Here is a 15,201-nt window from a genome sequence, read left to right as displayed (position 1 = left end):
CATCACCACAATTCTTTTCACCCTGTACATACTGGATAAATGTAAATCCGTATTTGTAAAGCGCGAACTACTCACCCTTACGGGTCGCAAGGCGCTAGGGGCCGTCGTGGAAATTAAGTGAGCTATTGCCCAGAGTCACATGGTGCTGAGCTGAGCTGCCCTGCCGCTGGAGCTGGGTATCGAACCGTGTGCTCCGAAGTCAGCTTCCCTGGCCGCTTTACCACACCTCTCCACAAACGAATGCCAGAAAAACAGATGCAAATAGATCAGGTACAATAATTTCAGGTCTGAGTTAAATGGTGGGATGGATTAAATACTGAGGTCTCATCACTGGATGTCAAGCTGTTGGAAGAAATTAGGAATTGGATTTAGAGAATATGGCCCTGTCTCAGTGGACAGACGTCAGCAATAGTACTTACAGGTGCGGGGGATCCCTATCCACTCCTGTTGACTTAGCTTGATTCTTTAGGTGCCCAGTAAAGAAGGTGGGTGAAATAGTGAGCTCTTCCTCACCTCAGACACCAGTGCCTAAGCAAAATAAGCCTACCATTCCTGCAAGTCAGGAGGAGCTCTGCGACTCAACTCACAGACAATTGCGTCACTATGTGCAGTTGTGATATTTATTTTTGTCTGCAGTAATGAAGTGTTTGCATGTTTGTTGTGGAGACACATGCTGTGCAGTCACCTGCAATCTAGTGTTGAGTTCAAAATACTGTAACTTATTTATCTTCAAAGGGATTTAGGACACCCCACTTCTGCTGTGAAAGCACTTCACTATGAAACTCTTTCCATTACCCATATATATTTCAGTGTTCGACACCTACCAGGATTCTGAAATGGACCACCATAAACAAAGTTGTTATCCAGGCAGCCGGATCTTACACATTTGGTGGCTTCCTATTCTCTCATACCCTCTCACCCATTTGATAAACTTCCTCAAATTCTGCAAGTGATTGAAAACTAACCACTTCTTGCTAGCCTATGACTAGATGACATCTCCATGCCTCGGACAACTTCCCTCCAGAATTCTTAAGTCATTGAATTTCTCACCATAATTAATTAACGCTTACTCATATGCCCAAGAACAATTGGCGTTTTTGCGCCAATTTGTTTGTCCTGCTGCTTAATGCTCCCTGGTTTTCGCTTGCAAGACTTTGCCATCCTGTTTCCTCCAACAAGATGTGCCTTTCATAACCTGTGCACTATAGCTGCTTTGCTGACCCTTCCTGCACAACTGCGTGTGCATTTGTTTGGAAGACCTTCATGTTTTTAGGTTTCGCCTGGGCCGGAGCTCCTAGCTCCGCCCAGGAGAAATCTCATGTTCTTACAGTGTGGCGCTTAGTCCCGCCTTGTCTTTCATTGGCTAGCTCCATAAATGGAGGCTAGCCATTGGAAGAGATTGGCCGTCAATCACGTTTTCCAGAGAAAACGCGATTCGGGGGCGTTTCTGGGTCTTTTTTAAGCCCCGCCCCTTGTTGACGTGTGTCCCGGGCTGCGCTGTGATTGGCTGCAGGCCCGGGACACCCCAGTGACGTCATTTCCCGAGCCGCGCTGTGATTGGCTGCCGGCCCGGGACCCCCCGTGACGTCAGCCAATCACAGCACGGCCCGGGACCTGACTTGTTTTAATTATATCACACTCATTTTGAGACCATTGAGTATAGGCAGCTAGATTTCATCTCCCTGTTGATATAGACACTTAAATGAGAATCCAGTAAAAAGCTGGAAATTAGGCGGTCTGATGTAATCTGGGGTACGGTACTCCTCTGAGAACAACTATTTTGCATTTCCTGAAGGGGTAAAATTACTTTTTAAAGTTCTACTCACAAGAAATGATCCCAGTTTCTCAATCTCATTTTGCAATTCAGCCGTTATATCAGTAACGTAGTTTCTCTTTCCTTTTTTCACATCAAAGGTGACTGGTTTGCTTTTATTAATTCTGTTTGCACGACGTTAGAGCGATAAAAGCTCCGCTCATTTTGGGCTCGAGCTTGCAGCTACTCGCCAACGCGAATATATGGCACGAGTCCACCACAGCTATGTCATGAAGAGCGCTCCCCGTTGCTGTAGCTGGGTTTCCAGTACACAAACACACACTCCCCTGACGAAGCACACAGCTCCACCTCGTATCGTTGTGACTCAGAACCAGCAGAATGACGGAGCCTAGGTCAGCCACTGCCAGGTGAACGCCTGTTTTTTCATGAGAAGCAGTTGCCTCCAAGTCCCTGAATGCTCGCAGCTGTTGTATGAAAACTCTTAACAGAAAACCCTCTCCACAGGATACATTCACCTCATGACCACCCTGCATCCAGCGCTTCATTTGAGGCTGTGGTTGCCGGTGGAGACCACCAGCAATTATTTTTGGGGGCCGAATTATTTTTGGGGGCCGAAACGTATTTGTCCTCATCAGATTGACGCTAGAGAGTGAAAAATAAACACACGGTAAAGAAGGCGGGAGAGAAACGCGGAACAACTGCCACAAAAGGAGAAAGTAGATAAATGGACAGTAGTGGATTAAAAAAGCTCGAGGTGAATTCAACACTACAAGCATTGCCTGCTTCGTTGTGAATGCCTCCGATTCATAAACCACGGCTTGTCCCCGTTTGCAGCATTCCTTTGCTGTCTGTCTGGGTTCGCCCACTACACAGATCTGTACATGCATACGTACAGCCGAAAACATCTGTCAAGCCGTGTCGCAATGTAACAGCTACTGTGTAGCAATTCTTCACTGACTTCCTTCCTTGTGGTGGTGTAACACAGAATTAGGCCCCTCTCTTCAGAATGCGGTGAGTGGCCCCGGAGGTTCCTCCCACCCGTGGCGAACTACCCAGCAGCTAGGACTGAGAAGCCAGCAAGCCCACCTCGCAGGCAAATAGCAACATCCTTGGGTCATGAAGAGAACCAATCACAATGGAGGCAGAGGCCCACGCGCTGTCCGCACCTCCCCTCTGCTTCTTTCCAGTTGCCCAGGAAATGTCAAGCGGTGTCCAAAGACGGAAGCTATACACACTTGTAAAAATTTACAAATTAAGTTTTTGTCTTGTAGTATTCTTTTTTCAGTCCGAAAATGTTGACACATGATAAAATCGGTATAAACGTTTGGTCAACTACGAACTGATCTTTGTTGAAGAAAATAATTTTGACGTTTGTTGATAACTCGCCCTTGATTTTTCCCACCTAACTCAGAATTTCAGTGGATATTTCCCTTCGTGAAGGGGTCCAACTAGACTCGAACTTCGGAAGGGGCTACCGATTCACCAATGGAGGCGAGACTAAAACTTCACCAATGGGGCAGAGCTATCCTTAGAGGCAACACAAGAAAGCAGAGTGATAATTTGTGCATTTTAAACATATCGGTCAAGCCCAACTCGAGGTACAAGAAACATATTTAGTCAATTTGACAATGTTCGTAGGCTGACAGATCTTTAAAACAAGCATTTACAATGCAACGGTTTCGCCTTTGGAAAAGTTAGAGCTATTGGCAATGTAAATGACAATGCCATTTATTTATCTGTTTTCAAAACCAACACATAAATACAAATTTTGCCATTTACAATGCCAATAGCTCAAACTTTTCCAAAGGCGAAACCGTTGCATTGTAAATGCTTGTTCTTACTTGTACTTCACTGCTCTGTCAGTTTAATGTAATGATCGCTTCTTCGTGTAGTGTCTTGAGGGACTTTTTTCAGCAGTATGAAGCACGTTTCAAAAATCTGAATATATATGTTTTAAAGTACTGCATATCATGCACTAATTGTTGTCTGGTAGTTCTGTAACTGATTATAGATAGTTAATATGTCTTTCCTAACACATATTTAGTAGTGTTCTGCAGCATTGTTTAGCTCTTATGGCAGCTCAACAATCTGAGGTGGTCGCCCTGTAGAGTAGCCTCCAAAGACATCCATGCCAAAAAAAAATCAAGAAACAGCTCTTCCCCAAATGGGGGGCATTTGAAATACTAGCACGTGCGAGACATTTTCCATGAAAAACATGTTGTATTTCTGTTCGGGATAATAAGTCTTGATTTAATTGAGAGGAAATTTGTTGAACATACTGATTGAGGTGTTCTTTGTGTTTCTGAATTACATTAAAGCTGGGTTTATTTTCTTTTTCCTGTTTTCTTCTTGTTTATAGATGGCGCCTGATGCAGCATAATGGTGCTATAGATATACCACTTTTGTACAATGACGCCTAGCAGAGGAATTTGCTAGTGAAGTGGGCACTGAGGTTTCCCCCTGGCCGTCTCCCACCAATGGCCAGGGCTAGGTAAGTGTACGTTAAGAGGTAGATTTTGGACGTGGTTAATCCAGCATATGAGTTGTCAAGTAGTATAGACTCCAGGAAGTGCAGGCAACGTCCGCATGATTAGCTTTCTATACTGTTAAGGTTAAAACCTGGTCCAGCATATTTTCCTCATCCGGGTCATTGAACAGACCATTTAGACTTCTGAACATGACTGAAAAAAATGAAAACACTGGAGAAGGAGGAGCCAGTCTGCTGTCTGTACACAGTTGCGGGGTATGAAGCTCTCACAGATCTCCTTACAAATCGAGCCACTGTTATATTATGAAACTGACTGTAAGGCTGGCCTTGAAGAGGGCATACTTACTATCTGGCTCTGTAGTGAGCATGTTGCTAAAGCCCCTGCTAATATGTTGTTACTGATCATGGTTCTCTTAATGGGCTCTAGTAATATCCTTTTAATAACGCCTCTTATCGGGCGTTCTAATGGTGCCTCTGCTGATGTGCTTGGATAGTGACCTGCGAGACTGCTGCAACCCCCAAGATAGTAGGACTTTTTTTTATCTATGTATGTCTTAATGGGTAAGAGAAAATTGGTTTACACATGATCCTTGACCTCCATCTCGTGCAACCACTTCCCAAGTATTTTAAATTGGTCACTATAGGGCACGATCTGTTCGATTTTAATATGCTGATAGGCTTTGTACTGGTGGTTGTTCTCAGTGACTCCTGTTTTCATAGATCCTTGATCTGTATTTTCTGTGATACGTGTGAAGAGGGCTCCATTGCCAATTTAAAGTATGTCCCTTTAGTTGAACGTTCCTCAGTTCTTCAACAAAGTGATCACAACAGCAGTGGAAGTGCACAACTGCTTCCACATAGAGATCCATTTGGTCTGTGCTTTCTCTCCTCAGTAAGTCTTGCACTCCATTAATTGAATTTTGTCCTCCATTAAGACCTGGGCATTTCCGTCAATGCGGGATGTCAGTGGTTCCAGCTCAAAGGATTTCCTCCATTGGGGCTTCCTTTGACTTATCTGAGAACGTCCTCCCTGCTCTATCAGCCAGCGAACCGTCACTTCTTCCCCACCCTTTGGTGGGTAGAATTATGTGGCAGGCTTTGAAAACGTATTGTGCAGTCTGCAGGACGTGGCTGGGGGTACTTGTCTCTGCCTCCAGGCATATGTTTGTTATGTATTGTGTATCAATACATGTATTGTGGTATAGTAAACGAAGTCTGGATTTTACATCTTTAAAAAAAAAACAGTATTGGCTTTTAGCTCGATCAGTCTGTGCTAGGGAAGCTCATTTTAGGAGTCTTGGCAGAGTGATGTCTCCAACACGTAGGTTCAGGGTAACTAATGCAAACAAGCATTTGCAATGCAATAGGTCTCGTATTAGGAAAGTTAGAGCTATTGGTATTGTAAATGACACATTTTTTATTTAGGTTTTGTTTTTGAAAATAGCGAAATTAATAGCTTTGTCATTTACAATGCCAATAGTTATAACTCTCGCAAATGTGACACCTATAGCATTTGTAATGCAATATGTGTTGTGTTTACGTGACTTACATGTATTGATAGTACAAATAACAATGTTTTTTATTTTTTTTAATAATTAATACTTAAATAAAAGTTATTGTAATTTATAATGGCAATAGCTTAAACTTTTGTAAATAACATTTGTGAAGATTATGTTCAGTGTATTTTATTGTGACTAAAATCCAAGAACATATGTCAAATATTAACATCTTTTTGTTACATTTGTAATAAAGCTTGAAACATTGAGATAACATATTTGAACCAGTTGTTGTTGAATGGTTGCACAGATTGATGCTGTGGTGGAGCTCAGTGATGTGGTGCCACTGAGTGATGCTGTGGTGGTGCTGAGTGATGCTGTATGCTATTCTATGTTTTGTTTTGCTATCCTATGTTTTGTTTTGTTATGCTATGCTATGCTGTTTTGTTATGCTATGCTATGTTTTGATATGCTATGCTTTGCTATGCTATGTTATGCTATGTTATGCTATGCTATGTTTTGCTCTGCTTTGTTATGCTATGCTATGTTTTGTTGTGTTTTATTATGCTATGCTTTGTTTTGCTATGCTATGCTATGTTTTGTTGTGTTGGTATGCTATGCTGTGTTTTGCTATGCTATTATGTTTTGTTCAGCCATGCTATGTTTTGTTTTGTTAAGCTATGCTGTTTTGTTGTGTTTTGTTATGCTATGTTTTGTTATGTTATGCTATGTTTTGTTATGCTATGTTTTGTTATGCTATGCTTTGTTTTGTTATGCTATCCTATGCTTTGTTTTGTTATGCTATGTTTAGTTTTGCTATCCTATGCTTTGTTTTGTTGTGTTTTGTTATGCTATGTTTTGTTGTGTTTTGCTAGGCTATGCTTTGTTTTGCTCTGCTTTGCTTTGTTATGCTATTTTTTTATGCTATGCTATGCTTTGTTGTGTTTTATTATGCTATGCTTTGTTTTGCTATGCTATGTTTTGTTATGCTATGTTTTGCTGTGTTTGGTATGCTATGCTGTGTTGTGCTATGCTATTATATGTTTTGTTATATTTTGTTAAGCCATGCTATGTTTTGTTGTGTTTTGTTAAGCTATGCTGTTTTGTTGTGTCTTGTTATGCTATGTGTTGTTGTATTTTGTTATGCTATGTTTTGTTATGTTATGCTATGTTTTGTTATGCTAAGCTGTGTTTTGTTATGCTATGCTTTGTTTTGTTATGCTATATTATGTTTTGTTGTGTTTTGCTATGCTATGTTTTTTTATGCTATGCTGTTTTGCTCTGCTATGCTTTGTTATGCTCTGCTATGTTTTGTTGTGTTTTATTATGCTATGCTGTTTTGTTATGCTATGTTTTGTTATGCTATGTTTTGTTATGCTATGTTTTGTTATGCTATGTTTTGTTATGCTATGTTTTGTTATGCTATGTTTTGTTATGCTATGTTTTGTTATGCTATGTTTTGTTATGCTATGTTTTGTTATGCTGTGTTTTGTTGTGCTGTGTTGTGTTGTGTTGTGCTGTGTTGTGTTGTGTTTTGTTATGCTATGTTGTGTTGTTTTGTTGTGTTGTGTTGTGTTGTGTTGTGTTTTGTTATGCTATGTTGTGTTGTTTTGTTATGCTATGTTGTGTTTTGTTATGCTATGTTTTGCTATGCTATATTTTGTTATGTATGCTATGTTTTGTTATGCTATGGTTTGTTGTGTTTTGCTGTTTTGTTGTGCTATGGTTTGTTATGCTATGCTATGTTTTCCTATCCTATGCTTTGTTTTGTTATGCTATGCTGGTGAGGGTGAGTGAGGGTGAGGGTGGGTGGGTGGGTGAGGGTGGGTGGGTGAAGGTGGGTGTGTGTGTGAGTGAGGGTGAGTGTGTTAGAGCGAGGGTGAGAGGGTTGTGAGGTTGTGTATCCTATGCTTTTTTTGTTATGCCATGCTATATTTTGTTATGCTATGCTGATGAGGGTGTATGAGGATGGGTGAGTGAGGGTGTGTGAGGAGGTGTGAGGGGTGTGAGGGTGAGGGCGAGGGTGTGATGGTGTGTGAGGGTGAGAGGGTTGGGAGGGTGAGGGGGTGTGAGGGTTATATTCTCCCAAACCCTGATGTACTGACCTCCTGATTAACACTCGACAATGAGTGGCGGAAAAGTGAATCAACCAATATGTGCACCATGTGCAGGAAACCAAATTGTAGAAGTGCCAATATAAGAACGGTCAACAACAGTCCTAGTGCTACAATATGGCAGTGAACCATATCAAATCAGTCAACTCAACATGGCCTTGTATGTAATAATGTGACCAAAACCCAGAGTCACAATAAACAAAAAAAGTGCCATCCATTAAGCCATCATTAACAACCGAAAATGTGGGAAAAGTTAAAACGTGTCGCAGTGCTTCCACGTGGTAATATAGGGCTCAAGCATGCATAATCGTGAAACTAAAAAGAAACGGGTGCATAGGCACTCGCATTACGATTTCAAACGGTAAACGCGAACTGTGCTGGTCATGCGAAAGTGTTTCCAAGTCTGAGCGTTAATGCTGCAAAGAAACAATGATAAATGAAACGTCACACTCTGTATTGCAAAGTGAGAGTGCTAACTCATGGATATGCCAATTACGTCAAGAAGCGCACGGCTGACAAATGTGCGGAGCACCTTTTCAGTACTGAAACAACATTTGTAACGTCAGGCGGGTCAGCTGCGGAAGCTCGCCCCTGTTCCTGCACAGGGGCGTTGTTTTAGGGACATCTACCAAGGGTTGACCCTGTCACTCAGGGGGCGGCATAAGCGGTGCATTACCCAGAGATCTGAAGGAAGCGGGGACAGGAAGGGCTCAGATGCACTCTGATCGAGAAAAGCATGTTTCACTTAGGACAATAATAGTTGCCGCTCGAGAGTATTTCGTGCGTGTTTGTAGAGCTAGGCGCGGTGAGGAAATCCATGTTTGTAGAAGCAAGGCACGGCCTGCGGCCGTGAATAAGTGACGGCGGGGGGCGGGGCAGCTGAAGCCTTTGATGTGGCAAATGCTGCTGGCAGGGGGAGGCCTGAAGCGAGGCACGGCCTGCGGCTGTGAATAAGTGACGGCGGGGGGCGGGGCAGCTGAAGCCTTTGATGTGGCAAATGCTGCTGGCAGGGGGAAACCTGTGGGGAAATGCAAGCTCGTGCACGAGGAGCTTGTGCTCACGTGATTTCACGTGAACTGTTGAAAATCCGGATTCGTAAAAAGTCAGCTTTGTGGATGGACGGCAAAAGTTCTCTCTACGAGACTAAAAAAGGCATGTGTACATGTGTATTGCGGAGCAGCTTTGTGAATACATCATCCCCTTGCTGTTCTCCACCAACCTATGTATTTGTCATTGTTCCTGGACGTATGGAAAGTCAAGGATCACTCACTTCACTCAGGTCCTTGGGGAGAGACTCACTGTTTTTATGTTTATAAATTGTGTGCTGAGATGTTTTTTCTGTAGTAATGTAAATTCGGTGCATTGTTTACTGATCATTCTTTAGCAAAAAACCTTTTGCATGGTAACCACAAATAATGCATGCTTTTTAGCTTACGGGGTCCCCCTATTCTACTCTTATTCAGGTACAGACTAGCTCTACTGTTAATCTAGAGTCCACACTTAGCTTACTGATACAACCATGATGGGACTGTGTTCCAGTCAGTAGGTATCTGGGATACATTTGAGAGCATGGAAGCGTCCCGGGTAAATTGATGGCTCCACAGCTCAAAAGGGAAGACATTCTATTTGATCCTATTCAAACCTGATGGTGGCTAGCAGCATGTCACACTGCCTGGAAACTACTCGGCTGGATTATGAAATTTTACTATTTAGGTGGGATGTATGCTCATCTAAATTATTAACCATAAATTTAGAAATGCTAAGTACCTATAACTCTATAATTGGGAAGCAGGTCTAGATTTTTAAGAAAGCGATAATAAATTGGACCCAAAGGTGAGTATAGATATTTCTCTATTGTCTGGAAGTGATTCAGGAGCAGCAATGTTTTGTTGATTCCCACCTGCATATGTATTGTGTTGTATTGCAACATATATATATATATCAAAAGAATCCCGACCGCCTCTCGCTGCGGTCATGAACGGGCGCAGACCTCCTCTCCTCTTCTCAGATGAACTTAATCAAATATCATAACGCCATCACACCAATGAAGTGTCAGCAGTGCAGAATTTTATTTTCTGTTAATATCAGAGCAAGTGCCCTCCCTGACGCGTTTCGCTCCGCGGACGGAGCTTGGTCACAAGTTGGTCTTTCTGCCTACTGAAGGTCAATGACATTACAATTGCTAATTACACAGGGGGACCCAGCCCCTCAGGGATCATATGTACTTCACCATTTTCGGGACTATAATGACCAGCATGCTGCTGGATGCCTTGTAAATATGCCACGCCCACTGGGGGCGTTTTTTTCGACAATAAAAGGTCGGAGCAAGGAAATGGAGAATGTTTTGAGCCCTCCTGTGGCAATCCATGATTAAGGGGCGTCACCGCCTCGAAACGCGTCGGAATCCAGCTCAATCAAAGGAAATTCCAACCTGCGAGCATCAGCGAGGCACACAAACCGGATGGCAGCAGCGTGTGTGTTCCCTCTTAGAGCACAGGGGCTCTTTGGTCAGTCACATTAGTATACACGGCTTCCCTTGGCCGTGGAGAGGAGAACCACCGTCCCCCTTCGTCAAGAAGCAACTGGGGGGAGCAGGAGCTTCGGAAAGGAAAACAATTTCCAGTCCATGAAGTACGTGTTGCTTATGGGTGAAAACAGCACGCAAGTTGGCCTTTCTGCCTACTGAAGGTCAATGACATTACAATTGCTAATTACACAGGGGGACCCAGCCCACTCGGGGATCATATGTACTTCACCATTTTCGGGACTATAATGACCAGCATGCTGCTGGATGCCTTGTAAATATGCCACGCCCACTGGGGGCGTTTTTTTTTTACAATAAAAGGTCGGAACAAGGAAATGGAGAATGTTTTGAGCCCTCCTGTGGCAATCCATGATTAAGGGGCGTCACCGCCTCGAAACGCGTTGGAATCCAGCTCAATCAAAGGAAATTCCAACCTGCGAGCATCAGCGAGGCACACAAACCGGATGGCAGCAGCGCGTGTGTTCCCTCTTAGAGCACAGGGGCTCTTTGGTTAGTCACAAATAAATATATATAAATATGTATATATATAAAAAATGTATATGTATAAAGTCATTAAAAAAAACCCATATGAATACATCATTTATTTCATAAGGTAAGATGCGCCATCTAAATAAAGGCAAGGCAAATTAATGGATATTTTTAAAAAATCATGAGTACAAAATTTAAAATGTAAACATGCTAAAAAAATACTTTGTAAGACACATTCATAATGCGTATCTAATTATATTAACCCACCAGGTCCTGACTAATACACAGTCTTGTGCAGAAAAAAAGCATAAAGTGCAAATATTAAGACGCTGTCTGATACAGAAGGTGAATATTAATTCATCCTAAAGAAATAAAGCCCCAGTGGGCAGTACAGATATCATTAGCTATTGATCTGTCCAAAGAAAGCCGAACTCACGCTATCAACTCTTAACCAGCCGGAAAAGAGAAAAAATTGGTATCGACAAATGTGCATAAAAGTGAAGGTGAAATAAAACAAAGCAAACCCAAAGATAAAACTAATTATGGCACTTATGGTTGTTCAAGATTCTTCACACAATAAATAAAAAAGGTGAATACTATATGGATTTTAATGAAGGTCCTATTATTGATCTATGTTAAAGTCAGCAATGTATGGTTCAAAGGACACTATATACAATAATCGTCAAGATAAGAGTACCATGTTAGAGACATGTGTATAAGTCCTCCGTTATGTTCAATCCTGACGGGGACTTAGTATTTAATTCTAGTATGTACCGTGTCTCCAAAAGGCGAAGGGCACCTTCCTGATTGCCACCCCTACGCAGTGGAGGCACACCGTCAATTGCATAGTAACTGAGATGTATTGGGTTACTTGCATGTACTGTTTCAAAGTGCCTTGCCACCGGGTATGCCTGATCTTTGTTGGAGATCGCACGTAAGTGCTGAAGGATTCTTTTGTGCACCGGCAGCTTGGTGCTGCCTATGTACCTTAGTGCACACGAACATTCCAACACGTACACGACATAATCAGTCTTACAACTGATTCTCTTGGTGATACATTTAGGTTGAGGCAAAAAGGGAGTAGTGTACTCTTTCTTGTTTTTAGCAAACTTACATGCCTTACGTAGCACATTTAAAAAAAATCCCTTCTGTGTGGATAGCCAGTTAGATGGTAATTTGATTTCAGGATTGTTTTTCACCAGGCAATTACCCATCGATCTGTCCTTTCTGAAAGTCAGTTGGGGTATCTGACTTTCCAGTGCCAGATCAGCACCTATCACCGGGTCTTTAAGTATCAGGTTCCAATTGCGTTTTAAAACGCATGCAGCAACGAGGTGGCTGCTGTCGGCTTTCGATATAACTTGGTGGAGATTACGTTATTCTCAATAAATACTTCCACATCAAGAAAAAACACACTTTCCTTGCTCATATATGCCTTGGATTCAAGGTTGAGTTGATTGTTGTTTAGTTGATCAACAAAGCTTTTAGCAGAAGATTCCGGGCCCTTCCAAATGAAAAAAGGTCATCAATATACCTTAACCAAAGGGGTACGTGTTTTTCTACAATGTCCTTCAGTTGCCCCCTGAGGACCTGCTCCTCCCACAGCCCCTTATGCAAACAGGCATAGCTGGGGGATAAGCAGGCCCCCATCGCAACACCCCTAATCTGCTGGTAGATGTTATTGTTACAGGTAAAGAAGTTCTGCTCTAAACAAGTCTTGACCATACGAATGAGTATTTTGTTGTGCATAATGAGGTAGGCTGGTCTGCGATTTAAAAAGTGTTGTACTGCCTTGATACCATCAAGGTGACCAATAGAGGTGTATAATGAAGTGACATCCATAGTAATGAGGACAAAATCATCATTCCATTGGATGTCCTGGATTCTTCCTCATAAAATCTGCAGTATCTTGGAGGTATGAAGGTAAGCTACTGACCCATTCCTGCAGAAAATAATCTATATACTTAGATGTATTCTCCATAATATTTCCTAGTGCCGAGATAATGGGCCTACCGAGGGGTTTCATTTCATTCTTATGTATTTTAGGCAGAAAATACAATGATGGGATTACCGGATATTCATTTTTTAGGAAGCGATATTAATCATCACAAATTAACCCCCCACTTTTCCAGGCAATCAATTTGCTATAGTAATCATTCCAAGAAGACTTGACAATATGCAAATTACTTTGTGTGTGTATATATATATATATATATATATATATATATATATATATATACAATCAATTCAAAAGAGAGTTGTCCACTCGAAGAAACCACACAGAGGAGGTAAGTATTCCTGCTTTATTGGGAAAGCTTCCGCATGGAATACAGGACGCTCACCCAGTCTTTTGCGCCCTGACGCGTTTCGTGTTGACACACACTTCTTCAAAGGGCAAAGGCATTCTCTGGTAATCACATCGCGTTGCACGGGGCACCAATTAAAGTTCTTTAGTCCCGCCTCAGTGGGCGTTGCCAGGCGCACTGCCTGCTGGTTCTTGTAGTGCTCCCAAATCTTCCTCAAGTGAGTCGTGATGCGTTACTCAATTCAGCTTCAATAAATCCCAAGTGGGTTGGGAGAGTGCCCTGTAACCTCCAGGCAGCACATTATAACTTTCCTCGCAGCCTTCTCTCCATCAACAGCAAAGCACCCCTAGGCGCCAGCATGGGGCCGACAATCACGACGGGGTTTCCTCACGGCAGGACTGGCCGTAATACATCAATTCAAAAGAGAGTTTTCCCCTCGAAGAAACCACACAGAGGAGGTAAGTATTCCTGCTTTATTGGGAAAGCTGCCGCATGGAATACAGGACGCTCACCCAGTCTTTTGCGCCCTGACGCGTTTCGTGCTGACACGCACTTCTTCAAAGGGCAAAGGCATTTTCTGGTAATCACATCGCGTTGCACGGGGCACCAATTAAAGTTCTTTAGTCCCGCCTCAGTGGGCGTTGCCAGGCGCGCACTGCCTGCTGATTCTTGTAGTGCTCCCAAATCTTCCTAAAGTGAGTCGTGGTGCGTTACTCAATTCAGGGCGCAAAAGACTGGGTGAGCGGCCTGTATTCCATGCGGCACCTTTCCCAATAAAGCAGTAATACTTACCTCCTCTGTGTGGTTTCTTCGAGGGGACAACTCTTTTTTGAATTGATATATATATATATATATTCACTGAAAAAACCATAGGTTATAGACCATATATAGTTAGGAATTAGCATTTAAAAAACCTTATTTTACTCACACAAAACCATTGAAATTCCATATATAGTTAGTAGTACTAACTATATATCGCGCACCCGCAATCCACTGCTGATCATGTCACATATTACATCATTCATGACATGGTCAGTGACATCACTGATGACATCTCAAATGACATCACTGATGACATCACTGATGACATCACTGATGACATCTCAAATGACATCACTGATGACATCTCAAATGACATCACTGATGACAACATCCAGTGACTGTGTATTTCTGTAAAGTTAAAATATGTCTTACATATTGAAGAATGAGTGGATGTAGAAGTGTCTGGATGAAGGATTTAGTAGGTGCATGCCTGACTGTATGAGTGAGTGGTTAAATGTGTCTCACTGAGTGCATGGGTTAGTGACGAACTGTCTTAATTTGTGCATCATTATGTTTGTTGTTCTGTAAACTGCTGCATGTGTTGATCAGTAGCTATATGAGTAAGTATATGGGTTATTGATTGGTTGCTCAAGTATTTGTATGGGAGACTGAGTGTGTGTGTGGGTGGCTGGGAGGTGTATGACTCTGTGCATAGATGTGTGAGCATGTAGATGTATGGGTTCAAAAGTGCATGTGGAAACAGCTGTATGGGTGGTTGACTGTGTGCATGAGTGCATTGGTGAGTGAATGGATATCTCAGTGCTACATGTCAAAGTAAGTACATATGTAAAACACAGTACATGTGAGAATTGGCATTAATAAATAACTGTGCATAAGAGTCAGTGAATGTGTGAGTGGCTGTATGGATCATTGTGAACTTGTATCAGGGATTGTAAAAGAGAGTAAATATGTGTTAGTATATGTTTGAATAAGTAAGGTGTGTATAACTGTATAGTTGAGGAAATTGAGGTGTGATTGATTCTTTGCATGACTGACTAGGTGTGTAAGTAACTCCATGGATGAGTGACAGTCTGTGAGTGTCTGTTTACACTGAGTGTATCTAAGGTTATATTAGAGTCTGAAGAGGTTCATCGTATTATCACATGAATGATGTCATCAGTGATGTGATCAGTAATGTCAAATGAGATGTCATCAGTGATGTCATTTGAGATGTCATCAGTGATGTCA

The 15,201-nt window shown here is 42.2% G+C and overlaps 1 protein-coding gene across 1 annotated transcript in view; it reads left to right on the top strand.

The window, feature by feature from the left end:
• The window catches only part of FRS3 (fibroblast growth factor receptor substrate 3), a 161,298-nt gene that overhangs the window by 98,499 nt on the left and 47,598 nt on the right, over window positions 1-15,201 (top strand). Inside the window, exon 3 of the mRNA XM_078644732.1 lies at window positions 4,134-4,265. The gene's annotated coding sequence lies outside the window, so the exon portion shown is untranslated. The remainder of the gene's footprint in view (window positions 1-4,133; window positions 4,266-15,201) is intronic.

The sequence above is a fragment of the Lissotriton helveticus genome, chromosome 5_1, assembly GCF_964261635.1.
Source record: "Lissotriton helveticus chromosome 5_1, aLisHel1.1, whole genome shotgun sequence".
Classification (NCBI taxonomy): Eukaryota; Metazoa; Chordata; class Amphibia; order Caudata; family Salamandridae; genus Lissotriton; species Lissotriton helveticus.
The sequence above is the reverse complement of the archived record's forward strand: the minus strand, read 5'-3'. Positions and strand labels throughout refer to the sequence as shown.